This window comes from Orycteropus afer, unplaced genomic scaffold (genome assembly GCF_000298275.1).
Source record: "Orycteropus afer afer isolate SDZICR_OR568_19922 unplaced genomic scaffold, OryAfe1.0 scaffold00040, whole genome shotgun sequence".
In the NCBI taxonomy this organism is placed as follows: Eukaryota; Metazoa; Chordata; class Mammalia; order Tubulidentata; family Orycteropodidae; genus Orycteropus; species Orycteropus afer.
Window position 1 is genome coordinate 1569526 of NW_006921627.1, and position 19354 is coordinate 1588879.

General features: G+C 39.2%; 1 protein-coding gene and 1 pseudogene across 1 annotated transcript in view; one reads left to right on the top strand and one right to left on the bottom strand.

The window, feature by feature from the left end:
- LOC103193867 (cat eye syndrome critical region protein 2) overlaps positions 1-19354 on the bottom strand; it is a 230873-nt gene that overhangs the window by 135087 nt on the left and 76432 nt on the right. The gene's annotated exons all lie outside the window — the stretch shown is intronic.
- On the top strand, positions 1724-2771 carry LOC103193759 (annotated as a pseudogene).

Sequence of the window (19354 nt, forward strand, 5' to 3'; positions counted from 1 at the left end):
ATAAAAGGTGATCATCCAATTCATTCTGGTCTTTTATGTAAGCAGTCTTTTTTTTTTTTTTTCTTTTTCTTTAGCCCCCACATTGCTAACTCCCCATATCAGCAATCAAGTATATATTCTTTCCCGGTTTTCTCAGTTAATATACACACACACAGAGATTGGCATTTTCTTAATGTATTAATACCAACCACACCTCTCTGCATGTTACTTTTCTCACTATCTTATGCAAGATCAACTCCCTCCAAGTAGTTCATTTTAAAGGGCACATGATATATACTATGCTGTGGGAGTTCCATAATCTATTCATCCCCTCCTATACTGGTAAAGTTTCACTTTTTATTTCCAGTTTTTGCCACTGAGAAACATGCTGCAATAAACCCTTACATACTGTAAGTTTTGCACCTATGGGCTGAAATCCCAGGAGTGGCATTTCTGGGCCAAAGAATATATGTATTTTTAATTTTAATAGATGTTGCCAGATTATTTTCAAAAAGGAAACATTAACCCCACTTTCTGTTAGCAATGTATGACAGTACTCTTTTCACTTTCAACAACAGATGTTACCATTCTTTTTATTTATTCATTGCCAGCCATATGAGCACCTTTTCAGATATTTGTTTACCATTTAGATGTGCACTTCTGTGACTTGCCTATTTATATCCTTTGCCCATTGTTCACTGGGTTGTCTGTATAACATAGTGTTAATTCTCTGTCATCACTTCGCCAATACTTTTTTCCTAACTCTCGTCTATCCATCTACTCTGTGTTATGTTTTGCTATACAAATATTTTAAAATTTTTGTACATTCTCATCATTTGACTGCTAACCAGAAGGCTAGCGGTTCAAACCCACGAGCCACTCCTCAGAAGGAACACTGGGCAATCTACTTCCGTAGTGATACCACCTCGGAAACTCAAGGAGGGGTCGCTATGAGTCGGATCTGACTCGATGGCAGTGAGTTAGTTTAATGTTTGTCTTTTCTTTCATACCTTAGAACACCAAACCAAACCCACTTCCATTTAGTAGATTCCGATTCATGGTGACTTCATAGGGCAGAGTAGAACCACCCTGTATGGTTTCTAAGGCTGTAATTCTTTATGGAAGCAGATGGACTCATTTTCCTCCCATAGAGCAGTGGTTACGTTTGAACCACCAACCTATTGGTTAGCAGTCCAATGCTTTAACCAGTGTTACCACAGTTTCTTAGAACAGGGATCAATAAACTATAGTCTGCTGTCCATTTTAATAAGTAAAATTTTATTGCAACACTAAAACAAATCAGTTTCTGTCAAGTGGATTCTGACCCATAGCAGACCCACCACCTGTTTCAGAGTAGAATTGTGCTTCACAGCGTTTTTAATGGCTGATATTTTGAAAGCAGATCACCAGGCCTTTCTTCCAAGGTGCCTCTCTGGCAGACTCAAACCTCCAACCTTTCAGTTAGCAGCTAAGTACGCTGTCTGTACCACCCAGAACTACTGAAAACAAAGCCCAGCCTATTCTTTTATTTAGCAGAGTTGAGTAACTACAATAGCAACTGGCATGCAAAGCCTAAAACATTTATTACATAGTCCTTGGGGGGGGGGGGGGGGCGGTGCGCGGAGATATGCCAGCACTTGCTGTGGAACATCAAGAAAACAGAACGGTTTTGTATGCTACCCCGAGAGGGGTCCTTAAGGTGGTGTCCTGAGTTCTATTTCAACTTAAAAGGAAAACTTTCACAATGTCCAAACCCCTTGATGTCCTGAAGATGAAGGAAGAGGAGGATGTCCTCAAAATCACTGCAGCAGGAGCCCACTTAGGGGGCAGCAATCTTGACCTGCAAATGGAACAGCACACTTGGCAAAGGAAAGTGACATCATCTACATCATAAACCTGAAGAGGACCTGGGAGAATCTTTTGCCGACTGCGTTTTCCATTGTTGCTGTTGAAAATCTGGCTGATGTCAGTGTCGTGTCCTCTAGGAAGACCAGCCAATAGGTAGTGCTGAAATCTGCTGCTGCCACTGGAGCTGGACGCGTTTATTCCTGGAAAAGTACACTAACCAGATCCAGGTATCCTTTTGGGAGTCTGGTGTTCTGGTGGTTATTGATCCCAGGGCTGATCACCAGCCTCTAGCAGAGGCGTCTTATTTGAACCTGCCCATCACTGCTCTGTGTTACACAGAGTCTTTCTATACTACGTGGACATTGTCATGACATACAACAAGGGAGCTCACTCAGTGGTTCTGGTACAGTAGACGATGGCACATCATCTGTACATGCCTAGCATCATCTACTATGAGCACCTATGGGAGATCATGACTGATCTCTACTTTTACAGAGATACTAAAGAGATTGAAAAGGAAGAGCAGGGCATTGCTGAAACGGCTATGACCAAGGAGGGATTTCAGGGTGAATGGATTGCTCCATTTCCTGAATTTACTCCTACTTAAGTGGTGGCTAGGAGCTCTGCTAGTGTAGTGCCTAAGGCATCTGACTGCTAACCAGAAGGCTGATGGTTCAAACCCACCAGCCACTCCTCAGAAGTAAGGTTCGGCAATCTACTTCCGTAATGATACAGCCTCGGAAACCCAAGGTGGGGTCGCTAGGAGTTGGGTCCAACTCGACAGCACGTAACAACAATAACAACAAGAAGCGGCGGCTACAGAATGGTCTGAAGGCATGTGGGTGCCCTCTCTGCCTATTCAGCGATTCCCATCTGAAGACGGGAGTTCTCAGTCTGTAAAGAAAGTCTAGTCACCAGTCCCTACCGCTCAGGCCACTGAGTAGGTAGTAACAACCACTGAATGAAAAGAGACAAGGTTGATGGAAAATAAACATCAGTTTAATTTTTAAAATAATAACAAAACACCTGATAATTCTCCCCTACAGAATTCAAGCTTCAAGAAGATTTTTGTGTTCTGTTCATTACTATACCGCTGCTAAAAACAGTGTCTGGCAAAAGAAAAGCACTAAATTTTCAGAATTAATTCAAAATCTCCTTTCTTAACATAAAATACAACTAAGTATTAGTAATATTTGAATATTAATGTTAATACAAGAAAAAATCCTTTTGCTTGCAATGTATAATTTTATGTAGGTTTTATTGTGGAAATCAGTAATGACTGAAGTCTTATAGCTGAGTATCATCCCAATAATAAGAATATACCTGTATAAGAGAAAATTATTACAACATTGTGGGCTTCTTGTGATGTTAAAAGTCAGTAATTTATCTTGTCAACAGGCAAACACCAACTCATAGCCTTCAAGAAAGTTTACTGCTCATTATAAATTACTTTTCAGTTGACAAGTCTGGTCAAGGTGATAAAATATTTTCAACCTAAAGCATCTGATGAAGAGGGGAAGTACTGACCCCAATAACTTTGACGATTCCCAGTACTACACAACCTTTGGTTCTGTCCTTAATTTGCCTACTATAAACACAAGAAAGCCAATCTCAGATTGGAACAAACTCATTTTAGAGTTCAGACCTTAAACGTTATCTGGGACATTTCTGTTGTTATTTTGCTTCCAAGCATAATTTTACAATGCATCATGAGATTAGTACATGTTTTATTCAGCTTGGCAACAAAATATTTTTTTAAAGCCCAAAATATAATGCACAACCCTTTCAACTGTGCTGTTCATTTGAAAGTCTTCATAATAAAATATTTTGGGAAAAATGTTCCAGGATCATAGAGAGGATTCTTATAACTCATATAATGTTGAAGTCTCATTTCTATTACTCACAAAATAACTTTGCCCCTTTAAGCTATAAAATAGCTATAGTAAGCAACATCTATATTTCAAATTCATGGTCAAGGAACAATAGTTAACATTCATAGTATATCCTTAGGTTTAAGTGGGTTTTTCCTTTTACCTTTTTCAATACTTAGGAAAACTTGCATAATTCCTCATAAAAAGCAACAATATTTACTTTGCATTTTAATGTTTAAGAAACTTTAGAATCATTTTTTTTAACCCTATATGCTATTTAGGCATTTCTATTGAGAGTGAACAGTGTGACATCAGGAGAAAGAATGATTTGTTAAGTTAAAATATAGCCAAAAAAGGAGATGTCCTACAGAACTAGGAACTTCCATTTGCTAAGTCTATCTATAAGAATCTGTTACTTGGAAAGAGAGTGGTGGTACCAAAGGAAAAACAGAAAAAAGGATAGACAAGAAAATAAGGAATAACAGAGGGAGCGAGCATAAAAAATCTATTTACATATCCTTAATAACTAGGTAGAGATTCAAACAAACAAGGAATGGAAAATAAAATCTCTTATGATTACATATCCAGGAAGTGTACATGTTTGGTGATTACAGTTCCAACAAGCTAGAATTTAGGATAAAAAGAAGTTGAAGTAGCAGCAAGTAGATAAAAGGTGGTCCCTTTAACATTTGCTCCTGGAGTCCAGCAACTCTCAGCAGTTGGCTGGAGACTAAGCTGGATGATCCTGTGGAGCTCCAACAAAGGGGTGAAACAAACTCAAGTCCCCAGGGCCCCCCTCCCAACAACGCATGAAACAACTTGATAAATGATTGCTCTGTCAGGGGAAGAAGAGATGGAGACGTCTGGGAGCAGAGGGGGAATGTATCTAATTTAGGAGGCCAAGGGGGAAGGGGGAGAGGAGAGAGAGGCAGAAAGACAGGAGGAAGACCACCTTATAACACAAACATTCAACCAGAGAACACAAAAGTATCTCTAAGAAATGAAGTCAGATTATAACAAGTGACCTCTCACAGTCTTTTGCCTCCCATGTCCCTGACATTCTAGGGGGGATGTTTTCACCATCCATGTCCATAACCCATTCTCCAGCCTCAAGTCCAAGCTTAAGAAAACACTGCTCTCATGTTACTTCATTCATTTAGGGATGACAGGAAATACAAACTCTGCTCCCTGCACCTCAGGCCCAAGCCTAAAGGTTGCCAATTCAGAATGGAAAGCCAGAAGCACAAGAGCCCAAGAAGTTTAGCTCAATTCAAGGAAACATTAATTACCCTAAAACAAAAACCAGAGTTTCTCACATACGGGGCCCAACACTCCAAATTCCCCTCCTCCCCCTCCTCTTGAGTATGTGCATCAGCTATTTATACAACCTCTTTCCTGGCCAAGGATAGATATAGGACTTCCCTGGTTGGGGAAAACTCACTGGTGACAAACTCAGTCAACACTGCATAGCCATTCTGAAAGTGGTACAAAAGGCATCTCAATTTAAGAAAAAGTTTGTCAGAATTGGTAATGACGCAAGTATCAGTTTTTCAAACCCAGTTACCCAAGGAGTAATTAATTCCAAAAGAGCATTCCTGTGGCTTAAATATGTGATGACAGACCATTAAGCAAGTTTACTAAAATACATGTCAAACGTAGAAACAATCAAGCAGCATCTAAAGAACTCTTAATTGACCCAAGTCATCTTACATCACTCCAATTTTCTATTGGATGCCCTAGAGACAGGTAATGTTGTTGCTATAATCAAAGTAATCAAGGCTTGTTTTATTGTGTGTAAAACTTTATTTAAAGGCTGAATTCAGCTTTGATTGTAATTAAGCATAATTAAAATAACAGCAAATTGTATGCCATGAAAGTGAAGAAGTTAAGGAATTTACCTTTTCGGATATCCAACCCCCTTGGAGGATTACTGATATTCATTCTATGGCCCAAAATCTAATTTGTTACATAGTATACTCTAGAACATCTGATATATTAACTAACAATCAGAAAGTCACTTAACAGTCTAAGGAGACAGGACAGATATGCAAAAAATCATCATTTAACTGGGCTGAACTGCAGAGACCGGTTCCTATTAATTTTTCGTTGGAGTAAAAGGAGATCTAGTAAATCTAATTCCAGGCAAATTGTATATAGAGCCTCTCCACACATTGGACTAGGCAAAAATTGATACCCTGTGACTGACCTCACTTGCTCATTTCCCAGAAAACTGCCTTCTCAGCATAGATAGCACTAAAGGGGACTTAACCAAAAAAATCAAACCAAACCCACTGCTGTCAAGATGATTCCAACTCCTGGCAACCCTAAGGAGAGGGTACAACTGCCCTCAGGAAACAGACTGCCACGTCTTTCTCATGCAGAGTGGCTGATAGAATTGCTGACCTTTCACTTAGCAGTGGAGATCTTAACCACTGTAAAACTGTGGCTCAAAAGGGTCTTCAAACCAAACCGTACCTGTTTTCTCCTAGTCAATTCCAAAGCATAGCAACTCTACAGGAGAGTAGAACTGCCCGGAGAAACTCCCCATAGGGTTCCCTAGGCTATAACCAGCCTGTAGAATTCCCCCATAGGGTTTCCAAGGCTGTAATCTTTACAGAGAAACAGAATGGCACATCTTTCTCCCTAGGAGCAGCTGGGGTTCAGCTTGTGATCCTTTCGCTTAGCAGCCAAGCACTTAACCACTATGGCACCAGTACTCCAGCTCCCTAAATCTAGAGATGGGAGAAAGACAGGCACTGCAACAGGAATCTATCTCACTGTGAGACAAGCTAATTCTAGCCAATAATGTACAAGAATGATACAATCCTGTCTCCAAATTCTACCTTCCTTTCCAAGCTTGCTGAGAAGGTCTGCATCTTATAAATAAGTAAATTCCTATTTATGGGCTTTCTGCTCAGGAAGTTCAGAATTTCAGAATTTGAAAGGATTTATGGGTCATCTAGTCAAAGTTTTACTTTATCATAAAATAAGAGATTATAAAAGACTATAAACTGGTAGCATGCAGAAATGTTTATTTTGGTCCATAGTTTTATTTTTAAGGAGCTCTGGTGGTATAGTGGTTAAGGCATTTGGCTGATAACCAAAAAGTCGATGGTTCTGAACACACCAGCTGCTCTGTGGAAGAAAGATGGGACAGTCTGCTTTCATAAAAATTTACAGCCTTGGAAACCCAATTGGGGTCGCTATGAGTCAGAATCAACTCAACAGCAGTGAGTTTGGTTTTTTTGTAGTTTTATTTTTATTGCTTTTAACTGATCGTCCAATGTTAAAAAAAATATTTAGATGAGTTTGCATAAAAATCTGGGTATTACCCTTCCCTTGGAAAATCAGAAACTCTGGAACACAGTTCTTCAGGACAGGTGTCAACTGTGGCTAAAGGGTAGGTGTCTCCTTTTAGATTGGATGTGCACTCTGCAGAAATTCACCTACTGCACATCAGGACAACACACTCATTAAATTCCCTGTCTGGCCCTGTACATATCTGAGATTTTTTTACATTCTGCTCTACAACTTCAACAAGTAGCAATTCAGCCTATGCTTGGACACTGCTCAGGAAATCTTTCTAAGCTAAACAGTCTCTCCTCTTCAAATCCCCCTTAACTTTGCATTATCTTTTCTCTTATAGCATCCAGGATTTAAGACCACAATCTAGGTCTTTCTGACCAGATAAGACAACAGGATTAGTATTTTGTCTTTATTCTGAATAGTAGTAAATTAAGATGTCCCGTGTTCCTAAAGGGCTACAAAAGAAATTGGTGTACACACACACACACACACACACAGAGAGACAGAGAATATAAGCAAGCCAGGTAGGTCGAAAACAACTACAGCATAACTAGAAAAAAAATGGGTTCGAATGCATGGTTGGGAGTATTTATTTCTAGGCTGCTGGAAAAGGAATAGAAGCCATAGCCGGAAAGGTCAATACCTAAAGCAAAGTTAGTTCAGTGTTTGCCCCAGAAAAATTTTTCCTGTTACCATTTACAACAGTGTTTTCCTTGCCTGGTACTGGTACAATGACACACACATCGACCAGTGGAACAGAACTGGGAATCTTTCACAAACGGGCAGAACCCCTTAAATGGGTAAGAGGTAGTCTCTTTAAAAAATGGTGCTGGTAAAATGGGATATTCATCTGCAGTACAATGAAACAAGATCCATACCTCACACCATAAACAAAATCTAACTCAAATGGACCAAAGACATAAATGTAAAACTAAAAACTATAAAGCTAATCAAAGAAAAAAAGAGGGCAAGCTTGGGAGCCCTATTTTATAGCACTGACTATCAAGTATAACCAAAAATGCACAAACAGCAAAAGATAAACTAGATGACTGTGACCTTCTGAAAATTAAATTCTTATGTGCATTAAAAGACTTCAAAAGAATAAAAAGAGAACCAACAGATTGGGAAAAAATATTCAACAACAACATATCTGACAAGGAACTGATCTCTAAAATTTATAGAAAGCTTCAATACCTCAACATCAAAAAGACAAACAAGCCATTTAAAAATGGGCAGAGGACATGAACAGACATTTCACCAAAGAAGATATTCATGTGGCTAACAAACATATGAAGAAATGTTCACGATCATTAGCCATTAAAGACACGCAAATCAAAACAACAATGAGATATCATCTCATTCCAGCAATAACAGCAAAGTTCAATAAGACAGAAAACAACAAATGCTGGCAAGGGTGTGTAGAGATTGGAACTCTTTATACACTGCTGGTGGGATTGTAAAATGGTACAATCACTGTGGAAAACAGTACGACACTTCCTTAAAATGTTGGAAACAGAAATACCATTTGATCCAGCCATCCTAGTACTAGGTATATTCATCCCAAAGAAGTGAGAGCCAGGACACAAATAAATATATGTATACCCATGCTCATCATAGCACTATTACAGCAGCAAAGAGATGGAAACAGTCTGAGTGCCCATCAACGGATGAGTGGATAATCAAACTATTGCACATAAACACTATTATGCAACATTAAAGAACAATGAAGCCACAAAACACCTCATAAACACCTCATAACGTGGATGAACGTGGAGAATGTTATCATAAGTGAAAAAAGACAATTACAGAAGGACAAATATTGTATGGGTACATTATTATTATTTAAAAGAAAGAAAAGTCAAAGAAAGATTTATACAGAAAGAAACTTTCTCTGTTGGTTACCACCACGGATGGGAGGAAAGGGGATGGGATGGGAGGAAAAACTGCTATGGATAAGAGATATGTACTGATTTGGGTGAAGGGTAAGGCAATATAACAAGAGTATGTGACTAGCACAATATCACTAAGGAAATAGATGACACAGAGAGGTGTGCAAGAAGTACAGACAATTAAAAACCTCAACCCTCACTGCCATCGAGTCCATTCGACTCATAGCGACCCCTCCTTGGGTTTCCAAGGCACTATCCTCCAGAAGTAAATTGCCCAGTCTTCCTTCCAAGGAGTTCAAACCCACCAGCCTTCTGGTTAGCAGTTAAATGCCTCAGGCACTATGCCACCAGAGCTCAAACAACAAAGGTAAATATTATTACATTCACAATACTGTATTATTAATAAAAAGAAATTAGACAGGCAAGAAGATCAGGTATGGGTAGGCAAATGGGAATATACCCATGACCATATATAGGTTTGGCAGACAGTATTACTTGCTATTTTAAAAAGTCCATACGTTGTTGTTGTTGTTTACCGTTGAGTCGGCCCTGACTCATAGCGACCCCTCCTTGGGTTTCCGAGGCAGTATCACTACGGAAGTAGGACTGCCCAACCTTCCATATAAATATCCTAAATCAGGAGGCAAAGTTGAGATAACTTCTTAGCCACAACCAAGCACCTTGAGGAAATGAGTCGCTGGACCTGCACGCTCAGGACTATGGTCATGGGGGACATAAAGCTCAAGTGGCACAAAAACATTGTTCTACATTCTATTTTGGTGAGTAACAACTAGTGTCTTAAAAGCTTGCAAGCGGCCATGTAAGATGCAATGATTGGTCTGTCCTTGTTCAGAGCAAAGGAGAGTTTAAAAAATCAATCAATCAATCAAAGATGCATGGAAACAATTAGTCCAAGGGACTAGTGGACCATAGAAACCTCAGCCTACATGACTCTGAAACAAGAAGAACTAGAGGGTGCCTGGCTATTACTGTCAACCACCAAGAAAGGCATCAGTGCAGGAGATCCTAGGTAGAGTAAAAGGATGTGGAACAAAACTCAAAACCATAAAAAAGACCAGGCTTACTGATCAGATGTTGTTGTTGTTGTTGTTGTTAAGTGCCGTCGAGTCGTTTCCGAATCATAGCGAACCCATGCACAGCAGAACGAAACACTGCCCGATCCCGCGCCAGCCCCACAATCCCTGCTGTACTTGAGCCCATCATCACAGCCACCGTATCAATCCATCTCCTTGAAGGCCTCCCTCTCTTTCGTCGACCCTCCACCCTACCAAGCATGACATCCTTCTCCAGGGAATGGTCCCTTCTGACAACATGACCAAAATAGGTGAGACGAAGTCTGGCCATTCTTGCTTCCAAGGAGCATTCTGGCTGCACTTCCTCCAGGACAGATCTGTTAGTTCTTTTTGCAGTCCATGGTACTTTCAGCATTCTTCGCCAGCACCACAACTCAAAAGCATCAACTCTTCTTCGGTCTTCCTTATTCATTGTCCAGCTCTCACATGCATACGAGGCGATTGGAAATATCATGGCTTGTGTCAGGCGCACCTTAGTCCTCAAGGAGATATCCTTGCTCCTCAGCACTTGAAACAGTTCCTTCACAGTTGACTTTCCCAATGCTACACGTCGTCTAATGTCCTGACTGCTGCTCCCGTTGGCATCGATTGTAGAACCAAACAACATGAATTCTTTGACAACCTCAATCTTCTCTCCATTTATTGTGATGCTGCTCATTGGTCCAGTTGTGAGGATTTTTGTTTTCTTTATATTGAGATGTAATCCATACTGCAGACTGTATTCTTCAACCTTCATCAGTAGGTGCCTTAAGTCATCCTCACTTTCAGCAAGCCAAATTGTATCGTCTGCATATCTCAGGTTGTTAATGATTCTTCCTCCAATCCTGATACCACGTTTTTCTTCACATAGTCCAGCTTCTCGGATTATTTGCTCAGCATATAGATTGAATAAGTGTGGAGAAAGAATACAACCCTGATGCACTCCCTTCTTGATTTTAAACCATGTAGTGTCCTCTTGTTCTGTTCGAACAACAGCCTCCTGGCCAAGGTACACATTCCTCATGAGTACAATCAAGTGCTCGGGAATTCCCATTCTTCTCAATGTTATCCATAATTTGTCATGATCCACACAATCAAATGCCTTTGCATAGTCAATAAAATACAAGTAAACATCTTTCTGGTATTCTATCTGATCAGATAGAGACTGGTGAAACCTGTAAGGCTATGGTCCCAATCACCCTTCAGGCCTGGAATTGAACTCACTCCTGTGGCTTAACTTCCAGACACAACACAGGCCTATGAGCTGAACAATTACACCAAGTAGGTACATTGATTAGAACAATCAATCCTGGGAGATCAGAAGAGCAGTATTTGCACGGGGAGAAAGCTCAGAAGACAGGAATGCATAGGAAAGAAGGACACAGACAAAAGGTGACTACAGGGAAAAGTGGGAAAAGAACTGTTACACTGTGGAGACTGTAACCAATGTCACAGAACAAAACATGCATAAACCGCTGACTGGAAAATGAATCTGGTCTGTAAAATTTCACCCAAATCACAATTTTAAAAATTCTGAGGACATAAAATTGTTGAAATGGCAACTTTTGTAAGATCTATTTTACCACAATAAAAAAAAAAAAAAAAAAAAAAAAAAATAATAATAATAAAGCAGTGTTACCCAAAGCACAGTCAACCTTAAACCACATGCATCAGAATCTCTTGAACCCAATTCTAAATCATACTCTCTGCAATGAGGCTTTAGAAATTTCATTTTAAATTAGCTCCCTAATGGTTCTAAATCACATTCAAGCTTGAAAAACAACTAAATACTACAGATGCTGTGGTACTTAAGGTTATGTATCAACCTGGCTAGACTGTGATTTTGAGGGGTTTGGCAGCTGGATGTAGTTACTGACGTGGTGTAATCAATTCCATGGTGGGATCTGCTGTGAGCAGATAATCAATTGAAAGGGAGCTGTCTTGGGGTGGGTACTGCTTCCAGCATATTTGGAAAGGATTCTGTGTTTGGCTCATCATCATCTCCAGTTCCTAGACTTGAACGAGTAGCCTGCTATGTGTGAGCCAATTATCAGCCTACCAATCTTAAGTTACCTGCCAATCTTGGATTTGTCAGTCTCAGCAGCTAGTAGCCTGCTATCTTGCCTACCAATCTTGAGTTCATCAACCCCCTGCACTGTTAAGTCAGGAGAAGCCTTTAGCTTGCTCCAGTGGGCCTGAAAGGCAGAGAGCTGAAACCAAAGGTTTAGGGGTCTCCAACCAGAATCCAAAGAGACAAAGTTCTCCCCTAGAGCCAGCACTCTGAATTAGGACTTTTAGCCTTCTAAACTATAAGAGAAGAAATTTCTGTTTGTAAAAATACCACAAGTATAATATCCAAATATGTGGATAGCACATATTTCTGTGATAGCAGCACTAGAGAACTAAGACAGATGCCTAATAGAGTATGACAAGATTCAGGACTTACCCACAGTTCTCTTTCAGGACTCTCCCCGTCTCTCCCAAACAGACATGTGACCCTTCCTTGAGTTCACAATTACCTTGGGTATATATACATTTCCACAAAAGCAATAACCATACCATACTTGTTTGTAAGACTTCTCCTAAGAGAAGCAAAAGGTCTTTCCACTTTTTTATCTTCTTAGATAGCAGAATGCTTGGCACATAATGTTGTTGTTGTTGTTGTTGTTGTTGTTATGTGCTGTCCAGTCAGACCGACTCACAGCAACCCCTCCCTTGGGTTTCTGAAGCAGTATCACTCTGGAAGTAGATTGCCCCACCTTCCTTCTAAGGAGTGGCTGGTGGGTTTGAACCACCAGCCTTCTGGTTAGCAGTCAAGTGCCTTAGGCACTACGCTAACAGAGCTCCCATAATAGGTACTCAAATATTTATGAAGTGAAATAAGTTATTTCACCTCTGTGCCTTATGTTAAATACTACAGAACAAGGTTTGACTAAACAATCACTAACAATTTAATACTCTAACATCTCTGTTTTATACCGTTGAACAATGTTTCTCAACACACTTTTCCCTCTAAGGAGTCTTTAAAGATTTTTTTTCTCCCTAATTGCCCCTACCTTCCATAAAATTTTAGTATCACAGATATATTATATATATTATATATGCATATGTATGTATAAATATACTATAAATTTTTTTCACCTCCCAAGAACCAATTTTCACTCCCTTAGGGGCAATTCATCTCCATTGTAAATGTACTGGATAGTATTTAGATATTCAAAGTAATAAAGGAATGACTGGGGGGAGAATGACAATATAATCCTTAATAACCTCCTTAACTAAAGCAAGAGAGCTCTGGTAGCATAGTGCCTAAGGCATTTGACTGCTAACCAGAAGGATGGCAGTTCAAACCCACCAGCCACTCTGTGGAAGAAAAGTTGGGCAATCTACTTCCGTAGTGATACCACCTTGGAAACCCAAGGAGGGATCGTGATGAGTCAGACCAGACTCGATGGCAGTGAGTTTGGTTTTGGTTTGGTTAACAAAATCAACACATGATCCGAACTGACTTGTGTTACTGGAAAGTTTAAAATATTTTCATCATGTTTACACATGAACTTTCTCCAGTGTGGATATTACACTAACAGCATTATTACATATGAAGTGTGACAGAAAGTAGATTAGTGCCAGGGGATAAGAAGGAAGAGGGTATTAGGAGGGACCGCTAAAGGGTTCAGGTTTTCTCTTAGAGGTGAGAAAAACTGTGGTGACAGCCACACAATTCTGCGACTATACTAAAGACTACTGAATTGTACACTTTAAGTCAGTGAATTGCATGATTGTGATTACATCTCCAAAAATTACCTCCCACTGCCCTGAAAAAAGTATCTATGAAAAAAATTAAGAGATACCAGGAAATGTATTTACTCTTAAGACAGCAAACAACAAGAGTTTTAATCTGTTTTTTATTTTCTTTCCAATTTAGGTAATGCTCCAGTGACACGGTTTAAGACAGAAATTTAGTTTTTTAATGCTCATATTTTGGTTTATTAAGTGCCTAAGGCACTTGACTGCTAACCAGAAGGCTGGCGGTTCAAACCCACCAGCCATTCCTCGGAAGGAAGATGGGGCAATAGACTTCCGAAGTAATATTGCCTCGGAAACCCAAGGAGGGGTCACTATGAGTCAGCTCTGACTCAACGGCACATAACAACAACAACAACAAATTAGGTCAGAGAGTAGTATACAAAAGCAAAGAAATGAGAGTCATGGAAGAGCTATTCGTACATAATTTCATGCTGTGACTCAAAATGTAATGGATTACCTTTAGAGATGAAGATCAAGCAAAGGCTAGGATATTTTGGGGGTTTCTAGATCATAAAACTACTGAGAACAGGAAACATGTCTGTAGAATAATTTCTGTTTCAGGCATCATGTGTGATACTTTACATATATACTATTTATAACCCTTCAACAACCTTGCAAGGTAGGTATTATTATCTTCATCTGAACTGGCTCAAAACCAAGCATCTCCAAGACTAGAAGAGAACAGTTCAATCAGTCTAAGCTTTAACTTCCTGATCTGGGAGGTGCCTAAGGCATTTGACTGCTAACCAGAAGGCTGGTGGTTCAAACCCACCAGCCACTCCTTGGAAGGATGATTTGGGAAATCTACTTCTGTAGTGACACCTCGGAAACTCAAGGAGGGGTCGCTATATGAGTTGGACCCGACTCGACAGCAGTGAGTTTACTTACATTATAGAGTTTTTGTAAGAATTAAATGAATGGAAACAAAGGAGGGGTTGCTATGAGGCAGAATCGACTCAAAGGCAGTGAGTTTGGAGGGGTTTTTTTTAATATAAGTGTCTGGCATTTAATAGACACTCTAAGTTTGGTCTCTTTTACCCTAACTTCAGCAAAAACAGATGCAGCATTCTAGGAGTTAGCAAAATATATATACATGATCAGAGTTATGTGATCAATACTCAGAGATCTTCACCAGGGTTCTCTTTATATTGTGAGTCTTTAATTGTTCAGCATAAGCGACAAACTACAGAGACACAGCATTCACAAACCGAGGTTAGTGTTATGATCGTATAAAACTTAACAGAGTTAACCTGGGATATATTTAATGATGTGTGTAATTACAAGTATGCTAAATAATTAAATGTAATAGTAGACAGTGATTGACTGTAAGTACTATGACTTACACAAGCCAAAACAATTGCTTCTAGGGTCATTTGAGAGGCAAGCCATGAGTTGTTTTGAAAACCAGAAGACTAAGTAGCCACAGCCCACAGGGATGATACAAGCATGCTCATTTCCCCACTGGATGTTTTCGAAGTAGTGTTAGCTGTTATGTTGAGAAATTAGACAGCCTGCACAAAAAGTACAATCTAGGCTTAGGGTGGAACACTTCTTTCCCCAGCATTAAAATATGCCAGGCTGTCTAGCCCAAAGAGAAAGCTGCCAGGAATGGAAAGGTAATCATTCACAGGCCTAGAGACAGGAGTTGGTGGTGGTGGTGTGATTTTTTTTTTTTTGAGGGGAGGTTTAGAGAGTAGAGGTGAAGAGGGTTAGACATAATTAAGTGTTATGAACTACAAGGGGGTGGTACAACACCTTGGAGAATTAGGGGCAAAATAAGTGCCAGACACAAGGATGGCTGAAGGAGATGTGGGAAGAAAGGCAGGTTACTGAAAGGTAGTACCACTCTGTAGCTGTGCATTAGCAATGTTTATCAGTAACCCACATACACCATTTTGCTAAACAAATGTTAGCACAGATTAGGTGCACTGATCGCACAGCACAACACTGGGAGTTTTGATCACTTTAATAGGCCCAGCCTACGAAAGATAAAATGGCAAGAAACAGCAGCATTCTGGAAGCTAAGCATCACTGAATACAGAATGAAGTGAAGCAAACTTCCGTTATATCAATTATAAATCTAATTAAACAGAAAATTGTCTTATCAGCCCTGTGGGGTTTTTTTGTTTGTTTTCTAAAAACCAGGTATGTTAAGGAATAGCCCATATAGGAAACGAGTGATCTCATACATTGTTGGTGAGAGTATAAATTGGTTTAAACTCTATGCATAGCCATTTGGCAATATCCTCCATTTCCTGGTCATAACAAAACTTTCTCCTAAACGCTCTGCCTGCACTAAGAATAGGGTAAATGGAGGTGGCTGCTTATTCTCTCAACAGCCATATTCCACATTGTCAGAAGGGGAAGGCAGACCCCTTCTTAATTATCTCTAACCATGAATAAACATTTTTTGAGGCTCACCAATCCAGCTCTACTTCTCTGTCTTTCCCTGTTATTCACTAACTTCCCAACCATTACCTTATAGGTGTAATCTCCTTATCTATCTCTTATCAATCTAAATGGTTTCAAAATCCTACCTACTACTCATCCAGCACTCTACAATTCCTTTTTGATCTTCAATATATTATGTCCACTGAACTGTAGCACCCCACTGCCATAACCAAATTCCGTATTACCCCATAATCCAAAGATGTTCTACTTGTGAGATCTTAACATGTCTCACTCGCAGATTCTTAACCTTCTATCCTTTTATCCCTTAACTCACTCTTACATCAAAAATACCTACTCTGGCTAGTCTGGAGTCCCTAGTTCATGAAACTCTGTATTTTCTCTCAGTACAAAAGTTCTCATCATCTATTAATTCTACCATATATTTACTGAGTGTCTTTTTCATTTAAGTCACTGTGCATTTCTCTCCCTATCCAACCTACCTTCCTGCCAACCCCAACTACAACCAGTCACTTCAGTTCCACTCTCCCTTTAATTCTGGCAGGAAATAATTAATTCTCCACCACCTCAATCCCTCTCTATACCACCCTAAAAAATCCCAAACTGATTAACAATTACTGCATTTTTGTTCTCATATACAGTTGTGCAGGCACTAGAATAGAAAAATGAAAAACAACTGACTCACACATCTATACTGGTACCACTACAAATCCACTTATCTCCATCATCAAAATAAGAATCCACAAAAACCCCTCTCCCATTCACTCTGTGGCCATTCCAAATATTTGTTTATTTACCTCTCTTAAACATATTAACCCATCAATATTATTTCCCAATCATTCTCAGGTGATTTTGCTTCCTTCACACACAGACACACACACACACACACACACACACACACACAGAGAGCAACTAGACATCTCCACTTTAAACATTTCTCTCTAGAGAACCAACTCAGTATTTTGGAACCTGGTAAACAAAGAAGGGAAATGATACTCAGATATCTTGCCCTTATCTATACAAACTAAATCTCAGGACAACCCAATGTTTGGATGAGACGTTTCTCTCTATAAAGGTATTCAAGTTAATAACAGAATTAAAGTATTACCACTTTGCAACCTCTAATGAAACAAATCTAGCCAATGATCATTCATGGTGGTTAACATCTTGAAGAGAAACAACCAGATATTATGTGTGCCTCCTAATGGCAATAACACCATCACCTATTATGAATTCTTGGTGGGGGGGGGGTTGTCTGAATTTGATCAAACCTACTTACCAATTTACAAGGCATACAGAAAACAGAGGAATAAGTAAAATGATTCCATAGGTAAAAATAAGCAAAATCCAAACAGGAAACTCTACAGGAAAAGAGAAACTTGGTTTCTCCAACAAATAAATAATGACAAAAAGGGGTAAAACTATAGATATAAAAAAATTCAAAAGACAGAATCATCTACAGTATGTAGTTGCTTACGTGGATGCTGATTCAAACAAAATATACAAAATAAAATAAAATAAAGAGACAAATGGGGAGATTTGATAGTATTAAGGAATTTTTTTTAATGTGTTTTTTTCTTAAGTCATTGTATTTTGAATAGACAAATACTTTGAAAATACTTTAAATATTACGGATGAAATGACATATGTCTGTGATTTACTTCAAATAATTTGGATGGGGGTAAACAGATGAAACAAGATTAACTTTAAGTTGATTACTGTTGAAACTATGTGATGGGTACCTGGATGTTTTATTTACTTACCTCTCAATTTGGTATATGGTTGGGGGAAAAAAAAAATTCCTCCATATCTCGGTTACCCAAAAGCACAATCCTGGGAAGTAGCACAGTATCCTTTCTCACTCACACTTTGAGTGTAGAACTACAGAATGACCTTTTTTTCTTTTGGCTTAACATGTCTCTTATAGCCCCCTATTTTTTATTCCCATCATCATAACTTTAGTTCAATGTCATCATCACCTGTCATTTAATTATTATGTTAACCTCGTAACTGGTCTCACGATCATAAGTCTGAATCCCTCCAATTTCCCCTTACCCTAAAAAGCAACAGTCAAAATCGCCACTGTCTACTGTCTAGTTTTTACCTCTTAAATTCACCCCCCACAACACATGTAGTTAACTCATACTTGCTTCTTCAAAACTTAGCTCAAGCTCTGCTACCGTGGCTGGGGAGGCCTTTCTTGATCCCAAGCCTAATTTAGATGTATTTGCTGAGGCCAATGGTATCCTCCACATAGCACTGTTCCCTATCAGAGCTTATCCCACACATCACTGATTTAGTTGTCTTTATCTTGTTTGACTTTCTATACTCAGCAACTAAACTCTGATATGTTACAGGCTTGTTAAAAGAAAAATTACAGAGCACAAAAATTAATAGGACCAAAAGGACACTGTGCAGAAGATAGCTTTATAGCTCTAGAACACAGAGGTTCCCATGACAAGAATCAAAGCACTGCCAAAAAGTCTCAGTGTTGTTCTGAGAGTGTTATATAAGAGCAAGTTCCCTTTAATCAGAACTATATATAATTTATAATCTCTATAGACCATACCAAACCACATCTGGACTCTAAAAGCAGAACAACAAAATTCATCTTTCTAAACATAAAGAAAATGGGAGGAGGGAGAAGACAAATCCATGAGAAGTCACTATTGTTAAATGCCATCGAGTCTGCTCCAACTCATAACAACCCTATATACAACACAAGGTAACACCACCACAGGTCTCCTGCATCCTCACAAGTCCTTAGCATTGTTAAAAAGGAAGGTAAACACATACTTAACATAAAATTCAAGCTTTAAGAATTCGACATCTAGAGCAATGAGCCTGAATTCTGGCCACTAGATTGTGCCATTCTGAAATGCCATTTTTTACTCCCTCCCCTGTCTGGCACATTAGCTATTGCACAGCAAGCAGTCAATAAATGCTCCTTAAATTAATGTGCAGGACTAATACATAGCTTCAAATATAACTTTTAAGAACCAGAATTAAAATATGCTAGGTTTGCATAAAAATACAACTGACTTAAAAACTAACTGATAGAGTTCCGACAAGATGGCGGACTAGGCAGAAGGACTACACAGATGCTCTTCAACAAAGAAAAGGGAAACCAATTAACACAGACACAGAAGATAATCTTGGAACCCTGAGCCTT